This window comes from Dermacentor andersoni, chromosome 11 (assembly GCF_023375885.2).
Source record: "Dermacentor andersoni chromosome 11, qqDerAnde1_hic_scaffold, whole genome shotgun sequence".
NCBI lineage: Eukaryota > Metazoa > Arthropoda > Arachnida > Ixodida > Ixodidae > Dermacentor > Dermacentor andersoni.
The window spans coordinates 118,179,069-118,197,757 of NC_092824.1; the positions used below are offsets into that span (position 1 = coordinate 118,179,069).

Genomic DNA, 18,689 nt, shown 5'->3' on the forward strand with positions numbered 1-18,689 from the left:
AAGGTCATACTAATCCCAAAACCCGGTAAACCGCCGAGCTTGGACAACCTCTGCCCAATCTCACTGACGTCATGTGTAGGGAAGGTGGCCGAGCACGCCATCCATAACAGAATTGCCGAGTATATCGAGACCAACGACCTTTTCTCTCACAACATGATAGGTTTCAGGCCAGGCCTCTCCACCCAGGACGCCATGAAGCTTATCAAGATCCAAATCCTGGAACGCTGCACTCGGGACATGAGAGCCATCCTTGGTTTGGACCTGGAGAAGGCCTTTGATAACATCCATCACGAGTTCGTTCTCGACGCCATCTCCAAACTCGACCTGGGCTCGACCTTCCATGCCTTCGTCAGGTCTTTCTTGAGCAAACGATGTGCCATGCTCAAGGCTGGAGATTTGGAATCGGAGAAAATGGAGCTGAGCAGAAGAGGCACCCCCCAGGGGTCAGTCATCTCACCACTCCTCTTCAACATCGCAATGGTCTCTCAAGATATCTAGGCAAAGTCCAGGGCATCGGTCACACTTTCTACGCGGACGACATCACTGTCTGGTGCGCGGGTGGCAGTGACGGACAAGTCGAAGCCGCTCTCCAGGAAGCTGTCGACACTACAGAGCGCTTTCTAGCCGACACGGGACTCCGGTGCTCCCCAAAGAAATCGGAGCTCCTTCTCTACAGCCAAAGTAGAAAGTGCCGCAAGCCACACAACTGCAAACCCCCCCGCTGAAATTGACATTAATCTCTACACCAATTGCGGAGATCCCATTACCAATGTCGCGTCCATACGAATCTTGGGAATGACACTCGAAGGGGCGAGCACAAATAGCATAACCATTCACAAACTAGCAAAAAAGACGAATAGTGTCATCGGTCTAATCAGGCGGGTAGCTAACAGAAGGAGAGGCCTGAGCGAAGAGAATCTGTTAAGGCTAGTCCACGCTTTTTTGTTGTGCCATTTTACGTACGTAGCGGCCATGCACGTCTGGAAGAGGGCCGAGCGAGACAAGCTAAATGCCATGATAAGGAGAGGGATCAAGAGCGCGCTCGGACTACCAAACTACACACGCACCTACCGACTCCTGCAGTTGGGTATTCATAATACCCTGGAAGAAATTGCAGAAGCACAAGAAAGGGCACAGATTATCAGGCTCTCCGGCACGAGGGTGGGCAGACGACTCCTAACTGAGATGGGCGTCCCCCCGGGCCACTGTCGAAGACGCTTACCAGGGCCTTCTGAAAGAGCAGAAAGATAACATCATCATATCACCCACCCCGCGCAATATGCATCCTCAGCGCAACGTAGAAAGAAGGAAGGCCAGAGTGGTGGCGCTCCTACGCCGCGCAACAGAACTCCCTGGCGGCAGCTGCTTCGTTGACGTGGCCCAGTATGGCAACAGCAACACTTTTACGGTAGTGTCAATCAACCACAGGGGTTCGACCGTTAACGCCGCTTCGGTACGAAGCACGTCGTCGCATGCGGCCGAGCAAGTGGCCATTGCCTTGGCGCTCCTGGACGACGAACATGCCAATATCTTAAGCGACTCCAGGGCAGCCATCCGTGCCTTCAGCGTTGGCGCCGTGTGTAAGGAAACCTGTCGCATCCTCGACGGCAAAAGCATCGCCACCAACACTCTCATGTGGTTCCCCGTTCACATGGGATCCACATGGGAGGCCCCACAAAGCTCAACGAGCTGGCCCACTCCAAGGCGCGAGGTCTCGCTTTCCGCGACCATGGAGAACTCCAACGCCGGCCCGCAGTGGTGGAGAACAGAGATCAACCGACCACAAACCCGCCGTGGTTGCTCAGTGGCTATGGTGTTAGGCTGCTGAGCACGAGGTCGCGGGATCGAATCCCGGCCACGGCGGCCGCATTTCGATGGGGGCGAAATGCGAAAACACCCGTGTATTTAGATTTAGGTGCACGTTAAAGAACCCCAGGTGGTCGAAATTTCCGGAGTCCTCCACTACGGCGTGCCTCATAATCAGAAAGTGGTTTTGGCACGTAAAACCCCATAATTTAATTTTTAACCGACCACATACAAAGAAATTGCGCAGCACTTTTATCTCGGCAGGAGAGACTTTCCCCTTATACACAAGAAGTTAAATAGAGCGCAGGCATTGACCCTCAGATTATTGCAAACAGGCTCATATCCCAGTCTGGCTTTATTCCACAAAATTTATCCCGACACCTATGCCACTAGTTCTTCCAGGCACTGCAATGACATCGCTAGCCTAGGCCATATGCTCTGGAGTTGCCCCTCGTTACGAGGCACAGAACAAATCAATGAGGACAAGTGGCTCTCCGCTATCAAGAGCCCCGATGCCGGGGCGCAACTATAGGCTGTCCAGAGGGCCCACGATGCGGCGGTCGGGCATGCCCTGACTGTCCCAACGTGGGAGCGGCCCGCAGCGCGCTGAGTCGCGTACCTCAGGACCTTATTAAAGTTTTGCACCCATCCATCCATCCATGCCTTAGGCCAGCTTTGTATGCCACTGTGTCCGAGCTTTCTGAAATGGCCGCTAGAGTGTGCCATTTGACTGCCCTTGGGTGCGATATAAAGTTCGTTACAGTACAGCATTGCACTACAAAGCTGTAGTGTACTGTTATGTTTAACGTAGTTTTCGTGTGACGTTGCTGCATTGCGCAGTAAAAACCAGGTGATGGTGCGAAAACAGCTGTTCGAAGTAAAACCAGGCTACCCAATTTTGCCCATCGCCGGGGGGTGCACGTTCACACGCGCGCGCATGAGGGAGCGCTGCTGTATTCCTGCGCCATTTGCCACAAGGACATCTCGCCAGCGTGCACAGAAATGTGCACCCACAGAAACAACGTATTACCGTCAGGAAAAGTCCAATAATCGGGTTTTGTGAGCTTTAATTATTCCAGATTCCCAAAACAACGGTACTAATGCGCGCGTAGCACTGGGATGAAAGTTTTCCGATGGCAATGCACCCAATATTTTTCGTAATGACAATGTCATCCTAGGGTAATTTCTTTTTCCTAGCGTGCTTCTGACGAGATAGGCAAAACAGTAAAAGAGAGAGAGAGAGAGATAAAAGAAAGCAAAATAAAAAGAAAGAAAAAGCAACTTTCGCTTAGGAAGTGCGAACAATTCTTGAGAATGAGAGCTTGGCAACATTATTTGCGAGCGCGTGTTAGGAGCGCTAGAGGATAAACCGGAGCAGAGACGGGAGAGTAAGGTGGAGCTTGTTTTGAGGCAGGAGCACTAGGAACGGAACGAGGCCAGCGCTGCCGACATGCGTCGTTGGGATGAGGGGGGAGGAGGGGGACGCCGCGGGTCTCGCGAGGCGTATATTTGGCCTCCACGCGGCGCCGCCGAAATGCTGGTGCTCGAGCGAGGCGGGAGAGAACCGGGCCCTTGACGAAATATGAGGGATGCTCCTTTTTCTTCTTGTTTTTCCTTTACCTCAACTCGAAAAAAGAAGAGAAGTCGCGTGTTAGTCGTTCGCACGCTGCAATATTCGTTTAGCCGAACCAAGCACCTTCTCCTGGTTCCCTTGGATGCTTCAAAATGTCTGGCGCTGAAATGTGATGTACCCTGGTGCTTTTTGCTCCCGCATTTTAAAACCTTCGTTTTTGTTGTTTCATTTTTATCCTTTGGAATTTATGGCGTCGCAGAGGCCTCCCTCGCTCGTGACGAAGCAGCGCGGTCCCAAAAATAAATATAGCGCCCACCCGGAATGAACACCGTTCACTGTGCGCTCGCGTTGACTGCTTGCTAACTTCTTAATTTCGAGTGGCGGCTTTTGCGTTTCTTCGTATACCTTCGCGGCTCGTTTTTGCTTTTATTCGGGGAAAAAAAACTAGTGCTCGGCACAACGTCGTGCACAGGGAAGACCTGCGCGAAGGTAATAGACGAGCCACATCGCATCACGAAGCCCGTGTTGCAGCGTTGGAAAGACTCAGTTTTTATCGGGTCCTCCTCGTGTGGTGTGGTGCTCCGAGTCACCATCAAGCTGTCGTTCCATCTCCCCGAGCGGCCTTCTTCGGCTCTTAGCTTCGCCCCTGCGCCCCGAGAAACAAATGCTGTCCACCAAGTGGTTTTCAAACTGGATGTCTCGTGGACGTAAAGAAAACCGGTGGGTCATGTGCTTTTTGCCACTCGTCTGAGCCTTTTTTTTTTTTCATTTCGTTTGCTCCCGGGACGCTGTGCTTCGGCCACTGCAGGGCTTACTGCAGCTGACGTCGTGAGAGGCCACATCATCAGTTCTGGCGGCCATGGCTTTTGTGCCTTGCAACGACGTCACCGCTCCAGCTGTCGTACGGTTCAGTGGCTGCCACGGTGACGTCATTAGTCCTGCAGTGGCCCTCCCCTCCTTGTGTCTGTCTGCCCAGTTTTCTTTAGTTTTGACTGGCCGGGGGCGGCTGTAATTTTTAACCGGATGGCTCACTTGCGGCTTTGCGGTATTTCTTGGCTTTCAGCTTCGCGCTCCGAGTCTTTGACGAGTGAGTCGATGCTCCACAGGCAGGACTGCGCAGCCTCGCAGCTCGTAACTTATTCCTGTAGGCAGCTTTAAAGGACATACTTCAGTTTCGGGATATCGCGTTGCGCGTATATCATTACTTGTGCTCAACAAAGTAGCGATTTCCTTAAGCATGTCAGCCTTGTAAACGTCTCAGCCTCTGCTATTGAAGTGAACTTGGCAGAGAGCTACAAAGCGGTACAGTAAAATGAAACCAAGAGATAAAACTTCCATTTCCGATATGAACGACTAAGGAATATATGCGGCCTATTATTTAGTTCATAACAAAGTATTAACGATATTGTGTCTATGACGTCAATAAAATAACAGGGTGTTTAACGTTCTGAACCAGTTCATGGATCATGAGAGATGTCGTAGTGGCGTTCACCGGAACTATTTTGACCATCTAAGGCACTTCAACTTGCGCCGAGGCCATTGTGCACAGGCGTTCTGTATTTGGTCTGCCTAATATACTGTGGTCGCTGTGACAAGGAATCGAACTGGTGACCTCCTGCTCAGCCGCGGAACGCCACAAGCGCTGAACCACTGCACTGGGTACGCCGTTAGTGAGCTCACCGTTGTTGTGGCCGCGACATAGAATATGTCGCAGTGATGGCAACGGAATTTCTAGCTTCTTGTGTTATTTGGTATCCAAAACAAAAGCAGTTGAATTTCGCATCTTTTCCGACAAGTTCTTTCGCTTTGTTCGGAGAGAAATCACAGCACTTCGCAATTGTTATCCTCCATTGTCAAATTTATCCCACCAAAATCCTGCCACATACCTCACGGAGCTTTTACACCACGCATTCTTTTTCGAGATCCTGCTTTGCTAGTTTTTCAAAATATTTACAGGTTTAACTTAAGGTCTCGACGCTGATCACCCGAACGCTGCTCCTCGTTGTAAATTGATTAACGTATTTCGTCTCCATACATGTTAACAAAATAGACGAACACTGCCTTACAATGTGAGCGATTGGGGATCGGCACTGGCATTGTGTTTTTTCGGTTTTACACGTGTGTTTAAATTCAGTAATTCATCCATGGGGCTCGGCATCTCATAATTTAAAGCGTTGATAAGAGAGGCAGTGCTGATGGGAGGATCCCTGTAGCTTTAACCATATCGCGCCTTTCCGCACTCTTGTTAATACAGTTCTCAATAGGTACATGAGTCGTTCCTGTTACTACTGTACCGTGCGAGTTCTTAACAGGTACATCATGAAAACATTCAATTGGCGGCATAAAGATCGGGACTTTTTTTTTGTGGCGCAAGCGTACTTATGGGTATACGGAATGTTCGTTTTTGCTTCATTCTATTTGTCTTTATATTCCGGAAGGGTGATTTCTTCGAAACAAGGTGTCTAGAGTTCATGAAGTTTGTACTCTGAGCAATACAATTCGATTGCAATGTTAACTGTAACACCATGAATGGCAATGCCAATGCTAACATGTTTATAATGATACTTCTGTTTTTAGAAATAGTATTAAATTACTTTTTCAAGTTATACGTATTTTGTTCTTAATCTATTTTTGTGCTTGCTAGTTGGTTTTTCTTTTTTCATCGTGTATTAAGTTAGAAGGCATGCACGCTGTTTTTTGGGCGTGATGAACAACTCAATTCACAAAGTGGCCCACCGTAGCTGGGAATCGAGCCGGCGAGCCCGTACTCAGCGAGATAGATGCCGAGTCACCGCAGCGGGTGTATGTCCCATGAACAGCGTGCTGCATTTTTCAATTTTCTTCAAAAAAGAAACGCACAAAGAACCAAGGCCATTCTGCCCGGCAAAGATGAGTGACCTACAGAGCTGTAAACGTCGTAAGAAAATTTATGGTAAAGACTATTGCACCACTCATTGACACTTAGTAATGACGGTCACAAAGGCTTTGTGGTCGCTATAATATAGATTGATCGGCACACTCGCAACTGCAACCACATTCTTCGATAACGTCAAATCGATGCATGTACAGCGCTGCATGGTCGGTTGTGCCTGATCGGTGTGGCATCGCAAACAATATCCCTCCAACACGAAACGCGTAAACCCCTCCCTCTTCAGTCCCGATACATCCACAATGAAATCACCGACAACGACAATAGGAGTAGTGTCATTGCAACTAACCCACGCAGAGTGAATAGCCATATGAAGCTTACGGGGCCATGTGCCATTGCATTTTTTGCTTGCTTACGAGTGTATGAGCCATTGCTTAAGGGAGTATGAGCCATTGATGATGAAATTTTTGAACATGCTGTTCTGTATGTTGTATGCGTGATTCACAAGAGTGTAAACACTGTTCGCTTCACTTTGTCGAGTGCTTGTAGCTTCTGCCTTACGGGGCTACGAAGCGTTGCATTTTTTGCTTGCTTGCGGAGGTATGAGTGCTTACGGGGGCACGAACTGTTGATGATTATAGTCTTGTGTGCAGGCAACAAAATTCTATGGCACCTCAGCCATATACAGCTCCAATGCAAATATGACACTATAAATGACCGCGCTGATAAGGTTGGGTAATGTAATCTCGACTGGCTGAGATAGAAAGGGATACGCACGCAGAAATCGTAAACGTTACGAAATGGAGAAGGGGCTTATTGAGGTAAAATCCGGGACAAGCTCTTTCGCTCTTTCCTGGCCCATTTATTGCGTGCCCGTAGCAATTACTATAAACATTTCTTTCGCTTCATGAACATGGCATTCCTTAGGGTTTGTTTCTCTGTTTCGTTATTACGTAACTCCGCTAGGTTGCGGCGAAATTTTTATTCGACCACGGCGGAACGGCGCCCTAGCTTCTGTTATTACATCTTTGAGAAGCAATTTGTCTGCGACCTACGCGTTCGTAAAGCCGTGATGCTTTCTTCTCTCGAGCCGCATCAATGGGAGGATTTTCCGCTGCGTCTTTCCGCAGCCGATTGATCCGCACGACGAATGAGAAACTTTATTTCGCATTCTGCATTTCTTTCCTCGTTTGCTGGTGGCGTTTTCTTCGGGTTTGCTTTTGAGAGCCCTAGACAAAATAGTGTCTTGCTTATGTAACCTTTGTTGCGTTTCTTCACACCCTCCCGCGCTTTGTTGAGATTACGGGCTGCGTTACGAAGAATTGCGCAGTTCTCCGTAACGGCACAGCTATTCATGCAGACTCGCTTGCGTATGCGTATAGGAACTTTAGCGGCATCCAATATTTGCCTGTGAAAGCCGCGCAATTTTTTGCTTGAACAGTTTTATTTTTGTTTGTGCCTGTTTACTGTGTGGGACAATGTCAGTTTGCGAGTGTCAGCGTGCAAGACACTTTGTGTGCGTGCGTGCGTGCGTGCGTGCGTGCGTGGGTGCCCGGCTCCTGAGGATATTAGTGGACCAAATTGCCCCCTGTGTTCCAAGCTATTTCGTTTGATATTCAAGAGAAGGCTCTTGAATTGACATATAAAACGGCCCATCATGCCATTGCCATGCGCACCCGGCAGAGCCGCTTGTTCTGCGCAGCGCTGTACATTCGTGAGCCCCTCATTTTAACCGCCTTGTGCTGTTTATATAACGAACGATAAACAGCATATCACCGCTGTCGCGCGCACTCGAGCACGCAACACATATGTTCAAGCCTGCAAAAAAATTTGAGAAACAATAAGGATAATTTTCTGTCGTAACGATGGCAAGTTCTGTCGGAGTTTGATGCGCATATTAGTTGTCAGTCATTCATTGCCTAGCGCAAATACAGAGCTCTGTCGTAATGACAAAAAGTTATGTCCTGACGTATAACGGCTGACGCCTTGCTGTGGCCATAAGATCGCTTTTGTCGTAACGGTAGCAGTTATGTACTAAGTATGAAGTATTGCTGCTGCGATAACGCTACATTTTTGTGTCGACAGAAACATCTTCCCTCACGCCAAGTCGTTAGATCTGCTGGATAAAAAAAAACTTTTCGACACATGAACATTCGCTATCGTTTTTCTTTCTTCTTTTTTTTTTTTTTTACTGAGACAAGAGTATTATTCGTCTGCAACACTCCAACGTCTCCAAATTTTTTATCACATGACCAGGAGGCCTGCTCAAGTTTTATAGAGCTCGAATCGTCTCTCGCTATTGCTTTGTCATCCTTACTTTCAGAAGAGAAAGCCATCACCAGCATTTTGTTGTTGTTTAGTAATTTCACGCAGATGGAAAGCTATATAGCTGGGTATACGAATACAATTGCAACTACTCATGTCCTTCTAAGTGCGCACACACATGCTACAGACACATAAGCATATTAAGTCTGCAAAAAGTAATTGTAAACCAGGGGACTGTCGTAAATTCCGTAACGTAAAGGACGAACGAGACGAGAATCAAGGCTATCAATTCGGTAAAGAAAGCTTCGAGTACGAGTTCTACAATCCAAAAGAAGCCGCGCTGCAATTCTGTGTTCTGGAGCTCGTACCTTTTTTCAAACAATAACCGGTGTCGTGGTACCCACCCACAGAAAAACCGATACACGACGTCGAAGTGTGCTTTCTTCAAACGCTTGTAATTTAGCAGTTTCTAAATGATTCAGAGACTGGGAAGAGAAATTTAACGCCTATATTTTGTAATCGTCTGTGTTTTGTTTAGTTTTTTTTCATTTAGTTACAGGTTTTTAGCCTCTCGGTGGTCGGAATTTTTCGTGTGCGTCCATGAGCATATATTATCATCATCAGAAATGGCTCATACCCCCCCTAAGCAAACAAAAATGCAATGGCTCATCACTGCAATGCAATGCAATGGCCCTATCCTCGACCGTACGGATTCAGGGCAAAGTCGGTTCCGAGCTTAAAGCAATGATGGCCACATTGCAAGAAAGTGTAAATCAGATCATTAGTAGACTGGAGCGGATAGAAGAACGGGAAAATATCACGGATCAGAGATTAGGCAAAATTGAAATATATCTAAACGAGACAGTGGTCCCTGTTATGGAGCGGGAGTGCACTCGGCCGCTAGCCCAGCAGGGTAAGCCGCCGAGTGGAGTTGAGCTCGAAACTAGTTCACCAAATTTCCGTGGTCAAGATGGCTCTATTAAATAGTTCATTTAGTATTTGGCAGTGGAATTGTAGGGGGTTCAATCATAAGAAGGCGTCTCTGCAGCAGTTTGCTAGAACGCATGGTGTCAAGCCTCAAGTTATCATGTTACAGGAAACACTGACGTCTAACGTGACCTTAACGAATTTCAAAGCGGAAGTTAGGAATAATGAACAGGGCAGAGGACTCGCTACTCTCATTAATAGGAGGTTGCCGTATATTAGACATGATCTTCACATGGCAGATTGCAAGATTGAATATATTATGGTGGAAGTAATCTTAGGTCGGCAAAGGTCATGTCAGGGGAGCGTTTACCTGCTTAACCTGTACAGTAGCCCCCGAGACACGAAGCAGAGTTTCAAATCTCTCTTGACCAAGGCAACCAATCTGGCTAAGGATGCACCGTTGCTTATTGGAGGGGACTTCAATGCACCATATCATGTGTGGAAGTATGTTTATAGCACTACTAAGGGGGAGAAACTATGGCAGCAGGCACTAGACTTGAATTTAACTCTGATTACAGACCCCTCGTATCCCACCAGATGTGGCACGTCGACATGTAGAGATTCGACACCTGATCTTACTTTTGTTCGGGGGGTGATGGATTCATCCTGGTCCAATTCTAATATAGATTTTGGTAGCGATCATTACATACTTATGATTACTTTGGTAGTGGCTAATAAAAAGGAGCGCACATTCAGGATGGTTGACTGGGATGCATTTAGGAAACGAAGAGTGCAGAGAATCGAAGATGAGGGAAATGAATTGACCTTGGAACAGTGGACTAGTCAGCTTAAAAGTGACGTTGAGGCGTCCACTAAAGAGGTTCAGACCGATATTGACACGGAACACATGGATAGTCGCCTGGCACATTTGTTGGAAGCAAAGCAGTCGATGTTAGCGAGATGGAAGGGTCAGAGATTGAATAGAAGGCTTAGAAAGCGCATAGCAGTGGTTAATCAGGAAATTGAAGACCATTGTCGGGTACTGTGCAAGCAGCAATGGGATGAAGTGTGCAATTCTATTGATGGTCGCATTAAGAGGGGAGGCGCCTGGAGTTTGCTCAGACATTTACTAGATGAGACAAACACTAAGTCTAATCAGAGGACTGTGATAGGTAAGCTGGTCCATCAGGCGTGTCGGGACTCCACGGAGCAGCAGTTGCTGAAGGATTTGGCTGAGAGATACCTTCCATTGGAGACCTGGCACGATACACCTGACGTGATTTGGGAATATAGTGGAGACGAAAATGCAGCTATGGACGCGGAATTTACTGAAAGTGATATAAGGATGGCGCTGCAGAATCTTAATGGTCGATCGGCATCAGGGCCGGATGGCATTAAGAATAAAATGCTACGGAATTTAGACGATGGGTCAATTGAGTTCCTTACGCGGCAGATCAATTGTCTATGGAAGGAAGGCTCTTTCCCGGAAGAGGGGAAACTTGCAACTACTGTTCTGATACCCAAACCGGGGAAGGCCATAGGGCTTGAAAATCTCAGACCCATTTCCCTGACATCGTGTTTGGGGAAAGTCGCTGAGCATGTCATTTTAAATAGGCTAACGTGTTATGTAGAGGGCAATGGGGTCTTACCGCACTCGATGATAGGATTTCGGCCCGGCCTCTCAACTCAGGATGCTATGATCAGGATTAAGCATCAGATCCTTGACCGGCGGACAAGAGATACTAAGGCACTAATTGGGCTTGATGTGGAAAAAGCTTTCGATAAAATCCGACATTCTTTCATTCTACGGGTGCTATCGGACTTGAATTTGGGGCAGCGGCTTTTCCATTTTGTCAAGGCTTTCCTTACGGATAGAAGGACATGTCTCAGGTTTGGGGAGATAAAGTCGGAACTCTTTAAATTGGGTTGCTGTGGTACTCCACAGGGATCCGTACTCTCGCCTATGTTATTCAATCTGGCGATGTCGAAGTTGGCTAATAGACTGTACACTGTCCAGGATATTGGCTATTCTATCTACGCGGATGACATTACTATATGGAGTGTCGGTGGTAGTGATGGAGAGCTTGAGGCTAGGCTGCAGCAGGTGGTAACGCTTACGGAGGAGTATCTGGGTCTCATGGGGCTCAAGTGCTCCACTAAAAAGTCGGAGTTGTTGATCTTCAAATCTAAGAAGCTAGGTCGAAGGCCGAGGGGTTGGGTACCGGAAGTTGAGCCTTGCATTAGAATTCATACTAGGGAAGGGTCGGTTATACCCAAAGTTGAAGCAATCAGGGTCCTAGGTTTTGTACTTGAAGCAAACGGATCGAACATTAGAACTATTCAGCGTATTACCAAGAAGACGGAGGAGGCCATAAGACTTATAAGAAGGATCTCTAATAGGCATAGGGGTTTAGGAGAAGAAGGTGCAATGCGCTTAGTTCACGCATTTATTATGTGTCATTTCTCGTATGTAGCAGCTATGCTAAATTGGAATAGGGGGGAGAAAAATAAATTGGAAGCATTAATCAGAAAAGCCATCAAGGCTGCGCTTGGTCTGCCTATGACTACGTCAAACGATATGTTGTTACAACTGGGTTTGCATAATACTTTAGATGAAATTGCTGAGGCTCAACGTACCGCACAGAGGGAGCGGTTGCTAGGTACACCAGCGGGTAGGTATATTTTAGAGTCAATTGAAGAATCCGTGGCTGTGTCGCACGATAGGGCGCCCCTACACGAGTTGAACGTGAACCTTAGGGCAAATATCATGGTTCGTCCGTTTCCGCGGAATGTGCACCCCGTGCACAATGTAGGGAGGCGGGTCGCGAGAGCTAGGGCTTTGTTGCGAGAGGCAAAGGATCAGGAGGAACAGTCTGCGTTTGTTGACGCCGCATGGATTAATGGTAAAAATGCTTATTCAGTGGTGGTGGTAGATGGCAAAGGGAGCGTTAGAAATGCTGCTTCCATTTATACCAAAGATCCGGGGGTTGCTGAACAGGTGGCTATTGCTCTAGCACTAATTGATTCAAGAAGAGTTTTGGTGTTTAGCGACTCGCGATCTGCGATTACAGCCTTCTCGAGAGGACTTGTTGCGAAACCGGCTAACAGACTGCTGCAGGGTAGGGATATCACTTCGCATACAGTTACTTGGTTCCCAGCGCACATGGGGACAGTGGAGGGAGCCCCGCGTAACCTCAACGAGGTGGCGCACAGGGAGGCACGAGGATTAGTGTGCCGTGTACTCCCTGAAGGGGCTGGATCTCCCGCTCCTGAGTACAGGGACCAACTGTTAACCTACAACGACATCACCAAGCACTATTACTTAGGGCGCAGGGCATTCCCGCTGCCACATCCTAAATTAAATAGGCCGCAGGCGGTTACATTACGGCTTCTGCAGACACGAACGTACCCTAACCCGGTCATCATGAATAAAATTAATCCGGACTGCGGGGTTTCAGTCTATTGTAGTAAGTGTGGGGGTTTGCTCGATTTACAACACATGCTGTGGCGGTGCTTGGCGTTGGCCGGTGATGGCTCTCGAGGTGAACAGTGGTGGCAGCGCATGCTGCACAGTGAAGTTCTGGCGGACCAACTCAGGGCTGTCCAGAGGGCCCGTGTGATGGCAGAGGGGCTCGGCCTCTCTGTACCGACGTGGGAGCGGCCCGCATCAGTCCCAGACTGATCCCTCAGGACCAAAATAAAGTTTTTCATACCATACCATATCACTCTCGCAGGGCAGAGGTTACAAGCACTTAGCAAAGGGAAGTGAACGGTATATACATTCATTGTGATCGTGCATACAACGTACAGAACAGCCTACAAGCTCAACATAGGCATCTATCATCATCAACAATGGCTCATACCCAGTAAGCTAACTAAAAGGCAATGGCTCGTACACGGGTAAGGCAGAGGCAACTAGAGATCAGCAAATGGAAGCGAACAGCGCATACATTCATTGAAATCACGCATACAACGCACAGAGCAGCATACGTTTCAATAACGAACAAACTCAAAATAAGTATCCGAACCATAAGTTAGGCATTGTATGCCCCCCTCAGCAGTTATAGGGGTAGTTTTGCAACTGCTTAGCTGCCCAACCGCTTTCGCAGGGCCGGGATGGCGAGTCAGTTTTTTTAAGCAAAACACTCTTCGCCTATTATCGCAGGACTGACGTCCTTCGGAGCGCTTTCGCCGATTCATCCAGCTTAAATATCGCATAATTGTGATATTTTGACCAACAAGATAGTAACAGTGGACTCACATTTGTTCTGCGTAATAAATCAATATATCACGACACAAAGTCTGTGCATAAAGTGTGGGCTTATAGGTTTCTGTAAAACACATGACTTCCTGATAGAACGGCGCATGATATTGAGCGGCTTCTTTAATTTTCTTAAATTTCTTCAACTACCATAACCTTTGCCTATTGGGTATGTGCCGCTCGTGTGGCCGACTTTTTGCCATCCTCTAGAGGGGTACGTGCCGCTTTGACGCAAGGAGTATACGGGTAGAATTCCGAAGCGCATTACTTATATGTGCCGTACGTCACTGCCACTCACTGGGAGTTTTCACCTCTCACTACCGTTCTTTCCCCTACCAGCGCCTTAGTCCTCCCGACGCCGCAGCGTCCACGTAAATAGAATCGTACCCTTCGCATTTCGTTGCATAACACTTTATCAACAGCTTCACGAAACGTTCCCTGCTCGTTGATTCCAACATGTGCGCTGTACCTGCGTAATTATTATTTTTTGTGTGCCTGTTCCGGGAAATCGCTGTAAATGGATACTCGAGCGGCGAGAATTATTTTATATTGTTGATGAATATTCACAATGGTGTGCTTGCAGGGAGAACGTGTCGCGCTAAAGAGTTGCGCATATGGTCGCAGTTTGAGCGCAAGGTGGATGTTTCTTAGTGATTGGTTTTAAAAGGCAGTGACGCGCAGGGGGGGTTTCGGTTTATTAGGTGGTTGGCTTGATTTCTTTTTCATAGGCTCAAACTTACTATGGGCAATTCACTAAGAATCGGATAAGATGAGAATGATAGTCAGAAAAGTTCAAAACAAGGTTCTAATTGAAAATATTGAACTTTGAATTTTGTTTTAAAAATCTAGCACGAAAATTGTCTTGCTTGAAATACACAATTTTCAACGGCTGCACATGAGAAGGTCCTTTAGAGGAGCCTTCCTAAGGCAGAATAGTAGGAAGGGAAATTTTCGATCCATGACATGGATACGTTTCTTTTAAAACAAGTTTTCGTAATAATGAGAGTGAGGCACGGAGATTACCAGGGGTAGCTTTGGTTGGCTACCCAGCACGGGGGGAACGGCGTAGGGGAATAGAAAGAGAAAGATAGCGTAAGGGGAGAGAAAAATCCACAAAGGCACAAAGTAAACAGCACGCACTATCCAGTTGTGGCAGGCGGCTTTCTGAATGTTGATCAATCTTAGCCAATCTCCCGCAGGGCTTATGAGCTATATGCAGAGTAAAATCAACCAACTAGCCAATCAGCCAGCGCCACCGTAATGGTGGGAAACAGCGACGTAACAAGGTAGATGCTGTGGGACGGTTGATGTATGGATCATGAGCATGAATAAACTTTATTGTTCTGAGCAAGCGAAGCCTTCGCGCGATGTGGGCAGCCTGCTCATTCCAGGATGCCGTGAGCACTGGCCGCCCACAAAACCAGTCAATTTTTACGGCGAAGCTGCATACCTCTTTTGTCTAAGGAAATTTTCGTGTCGTTGTGGTAAGCAAAAAACTCCCCTCACGTGGGCCGATCCCGGAGATAGTGCAATGGCGGGCCGATCTGCGGCGGAGGTGCAGTTCGCCATTAAGGGGCCCGCATACACAGCTTCGCTGGTCATCCTTCTTCACTGACTGGAAGGGCACTGAGATTTTATCCCTTTCCTCCATGCATCTGCATGGAGGCCAGCTAGGTGCATGAAGGAAAGAAATTCTTTTTTTTCCTTGCTGGGCGGATTTCGTGCTAAGTTAGTCTTCTCCAACTACCGACTCCTTCGTGCGTCAGTAGAAACCACTTTTTGACAAGTTGAGCTACTTATGGCCAGCTCGAAACCTAAAAGACCGCGACTACATTACTTCATTCCCCCGTTTATTAAGCCTACGTAACATTGCTTAACCCAAGGCAGTACACGCGACAAATGCAACTCCAATTTGGGATAAAGAAAAGATAATGATTCTCTTGTGCTTTCGCGAAAAATGTTTGCTGTATGACAGCTTCTTAAGCCGTGTTGACTTCTTGAAGATAAACACCGTGGGAACTTTCTCACTCGATGTTGAACGCCTCAACAGCTAACTGCGCCTTAGAACATTAGTTATAGACATCATCATCGTCATCATCACCGCTTCTTCAGCTACTGTCTGCCACCTGTTTCTTACTGCCCATGTATTACAACGCCAAGAAAAAAAAATTGATGATGCGCCTGACTCTAATGAAATCGCGCTATGACTCCGCTCTGAAAGAGCGGAGTCATCCCTCTGATCACCGCGCGATGTGCTGCGACGGCACGCCGGCTCGTCTGTTGGACCCGCGTGTTGCACGCCCCCCGTTTTTTTTTTTTTTTTCGAATCGTCGGCGACAAACGCACCCGTGACGCTTCCTCGTACTCCGCGAATTCCATGAGCGCTTTGAATTTTCCGCTTTCTAATATCGAGGCGCGCGGCTTCATAAGCCTGTGACCTGCTCATTTTCCCCATCGCCCAAAAGCTGTTTCCTACTGGAAACAACCAATCTTCTCCTTCGATTCCTCTCTTTTCCAACGTGCTTCCACCCCCCCACCCCCTCCCCACACACACACTCGCTCGGGCACATTCTATATGCCCACTAATGCACGTTTAGCCGCCACCGCTATAAATATACAGTCTTCCATCGATTGACTCATCGCCGTCTGAACGCGTAACTCGTTTTGGCCCAGCTCACTGTGGCCGCATTCCGCTTAGGCTCGAGAGCGGATCGATGGCATGCCCCCGACGCTTGCACCTCTAGCATCACGAGTCGCTTTGAAGCCATCCGCCACCTGCGCCGCCCGCCGCGCGATCCCTTCTCTTTCTTGTCTTTTAACATTGCGCGCCACTGACTCCGTTGCAACGTTATGGCATCTTCGGCTTTGCCTCGGAGCAGCCCGATGCGGAGTCGTTCTCCGTCCGAACCAGAGCCCTTCAGCGGCACACGCCTAAAGATGTGGAAACCGCTCCATGGGCAACTTCCGACGAGGGAGTCGGGCCGGCTCCGAGCGCTCTGGAACGAATCCGATCGCACGAATGCAATCACCCGAACACGTTTTGAGCGCTCCTTGTCCAGTATCCGAATACGGAGCCACGTGTCAGAGCGCTCTAGAGCGCTCCGTAACGAAGATCTAAGGAGTTATCGTCTTTAAGTTTTGCGGAATTTTCAAACATCGCGTATTGCGGGTAACGTAATTCTAGTCCTTGAACTTGATTATTCAACAAGTCGGAGATTACGTGCACGAGAGATCAATACACACATTTAATTACCGAAAATTCAATGATTAACTTCTTAACTAAATAATTTACGGCACCCATTGATATTTAGTAATTGTAGCGGGTATAGCTTGCAAGGCGTATCCACGTGGATTTAATTTCCAGGATGACATCAGTTTGGAGATATGCGCCACCAATCTCGGCGTGAAGATGCACTGTTGTTCCACTTGCTCAACAAAACGCTCTTTTATGCACTGAAACACAAGATTTGTAGGAACGACCATTTATTTCATCCCACACTTTAGGAAATAATATCTTGAAACTGGCGTCATCCTGGAAATTAATTTGAAGTGAGTACGTCCTGCAAACTCAACGGCTACATTTCGTAAGTTGCAAAATGTGCCGTAAAGCAATTACGAAGTTATTGAGCGAATTTTGTTAATTAGCTGTATGGGCGTTTCGATGTCTCGGCTTAGTAATGTCCACCTCTTCGAATATCTCAGCTCAAAGGCAAGAATTATGCTCTGTGCCATAGGCGATTTAGACAAATTTCGTAAATTTTAAGACTGATCACCTGCATAACATTAGTGCTCCAAAGAAGCTAACGCATGATCGCGCCTCTGGTAATTAAGTTACGGCGCATCATGAAGGAGTGCCCTTTGCATTGGTGGCCTCTGACTGGACTGTCTTGTCCGATAAAATATTATAATTTCACATTCCCCGGGAAAGCGTTCGAAAAGTAAAAAATCAGTTATCAGTTATTCTTCTTTTTTTTTGGTATGCTGTAGGAGGGCGAGTCATGCTAAAAAAAAATTCGGTGGGCTAGTTCAACATTAGGCTGAAACAACGATGCGCACACAACATGAATAAAACAGCATCCCAGATGAGCTCATGTCGTCTTCGTATTTTAAAGCAAAGTTTACTTCGCCTACGCTCCCGGGTTTGGTATGGCTGCTGGTTGTTGAGTCGATCAGTATATATATATATACAGAAGGTTATAAGTGCGCCAAAGGAAAGTATACCGGCGACGGAGTCTTTGTAACACTTGTATTCTGATTGACAAGTACTACAATTAAGGGCATTAACAGCAACAAAAGAATGAAAGAAATCATTCCTACAGGAAACTTGTTAAGAAATACTGTTGGCTCATAGCTGATTCTAATGCACACCGGCCTGTTAATAGAATAGCGCATTATATCCAACAGATTCTTTTAGTTACTTGATCTTCTTTGATTCAACAATTCAAAACGCACCACTGGCTGTGTGCCCGCTCTCGGCCAGTCCCAGTCCTCCAGGATGGGTATGTCCCACTGTGACACAAGACACACAGAATGCTTAAATGTTGCTTGATACGTATCGTATACTTTTCTGTGCACACAATTAACTGCCATCACCATTCTTGCCTCAACAAGCATAAAGCTGCGATCTTCGTGGTAGATAAACGTAAGCATGGCATGAAAAAGCGCGTTGCATATATGATGAAAGTAAACAAAATGGTACGCATCGCCGTTAGTTGTAAACCGTGGAAATTATCCTTTCACTAATGTTTCGCTTCACGTAGATTCCAACATGTGCCTTGGATCTGCATGTCTTTAGTAGACCTGTATGTCTCTCTGTCCGTCCGTCCGTCCGTCCGTGCTTTCGTCGAGCCCTTTGCGGGCGGTTACAGGGTGGGCAATGCCAACTCACTACAGCACCAAAGTGACTTGCGCGAAAATATTTTTTCGCAAATACAAAGAGTTTCTTACAAGACGTATTTACACTCAGAAGTCAGCCAAACAACACTGGC

The 18,689-nt window shown here is 47.3% G+C and overlaps 1 long non-coding RNA gene across 1 annotated transcript in view; it reads right to left on the bottom strand.

The window, feature by feature from the left end:
• LOC129386956 (uncharacterized) overlaps window positions 1-18,213 on the bottom strand; it is a 150,478-nt gene extending 132,265 nt beyond the window's left edge. The window contains exon 1 of the long non-coding RNA XR_008614295.1: window positions 18,154-18,213. This is a non-coding gene — a long non-coding RNA (uncharacterized lncRNA). The remainder of the gene's footprint in view (window positions 1-18,153) is intronic.
• Between the last annotated feature and the right edge of the window lie 476 nt (window positions 18,214-18,689).